Consider the following 1,617-nt stretch of genomic DNA (forward strand, 5'->3'; position numbering starts at 1 on the left):
CTCACAGGACTCAGGGAAACACGTTTGCCAGTTAATTATAAATATTACAAATGATACAGATGAAGAGATGCACAGAGTGATGTATGCGGGAAGGGGTTCAGAACTTCCATGTCCTCCCCAGGTGCACCACACTCCAGGAACCTCCATATGCTCAGCTATCTGCAACTTCTCCATACCCTGTCCTCTTGGGCCTTTTATGGAGACTTCATTCGGGAGGCGTGACTGGAGCATGAACTGTGTAGAAATGTGACTGGACAAATGGGTATGATCTAAGAGAAACAGATTGAGTAGGGAAACCCAGCAAGGCCTGTCTGATCAGATTCTTCTTGGCCTCTGTCAAGCATTCCTTTCTCGCAGGCACAGGCCAGGAGCCCTTCTGAAATGAGGGCCTTAAGACCTACAATCAGACAAGGAAGGTCAGGGAAACTTCATGGCCGGCTCTAAGACAGAAGGTGAGGAAAAATTCCTTCCTTGAGGAGAAAAATGAGCAGGTTAAAGGAGGATAGAAGGTCAGGGGGAGATTCTGGTTTCTGAGGCCTAAAGGGCCCCAACATTATAAAAAGGGCCATGGGAGTTAAGAGCCAGGAATTGTGAACAAAAACAACTCTCTCATAATATGACACCATCACATTGTTCCACTGCCCTATAATCTATACATACGGTCGCTCTGGGATGCTGATTCCTCCACACAAAATGCTCATAACTCCTGTGGTTTTGGAAACAAGTACTCCTTACAGCAAAGAAGTGTCATCACTGAGGAATGAATGACGTTCAACATAGTCTTTGTTGTTTCACTGCTTTCTTATTTCTTCATGAAAAGGGAAACAGATAACATTCATTTTTTTGAACAAAAGCACAAGATGATGAGTAGACATTCTACCAAAGAAGGCATACCAACTTATTAAAAGTGGTAACGTTTTAAAAGACTATCCTTACTCTTTATAAGTAAAAATCTTGGACACAGGTGGTAGTAATACAAAAGGAAACAACCGCATTAATTTCAGGGCACACTTTAGTGTTATTTAAAAAGCTATAGGCCAGGCGTGATGGCTCACGCCTGTAATCCTACCACTCTGGGAGGCCGAGGCAGGCGGATTGTTTGAGCCCAGGAGATCGAAACCAGCCTGAGCAAGAGCGAGATCCCATCTCTACTAAAAATAGAAAGAAATTAATCGGACAACTAAAAATATATAGAAAAAATTAGCTGGGTATGGTGACAAATGCCTGTAGTCCCAGCTACTCGGGAGGCTGAGGCAGGAGGATCGCTTGAGCCCAGGAGAGTGAGGTTGGTGTGAGCTAGGCTGATGCCATGTCACTCTAGCCCAGGCAAAACAGTGAGACTCTGTCTCACACACACACAAAAAAAGCATAAAATCGCCTACCCTATGACTTAATAATAGAACTGCAAGATATTAACACAAAAGAAATGGAACATAACTATATAAAGAATTGTATTGAAATGTCTGTAGTTTTATTTATAACAGCCAAAAATGAGAAACAATTTAAGGACCAATAAACGAATGAATGAATATACAAACACTGGTATTTCAAACCATGTTATACTTCTCAGCAATGTAAAAAGAATGGACTACTCATATATTGTAATTGATGAATCTC

At 41.8% G+C, this 1,617-nt stretch overlaps 1 protein-coding gene across 1 annotated transcript in view; it reads right to left on the reverse strand.

Annotated features, from left to right (window-relative positions):
- Positions 1 to 1,617, reverse strand: part of LOC105817803 (zinc finger protein 586-like) — a gene marked incomplete at its 5' end in the record, with an annotated part of 12,906 nt that overhangs the window by 489 nt on the left and 10,800 nt on the right. The window lies entirely within an intron of this gene.

This window comes from Propithecus coquereli, unplaced genomic scaffold, assembly GCF_000956105.1.
Source record: "Propithecus coquereli isolate 6110/MARCELLA unplaced genomic scaffold, Pcoq_1.0 Scaffold425, whole genome shotgun sequence".
Lineage (NCBI taxonomy): Eukaryota > Metazoa > Chordata > Mammalia > Primates > Indriidae > Propithecus > Propithecus coquereli.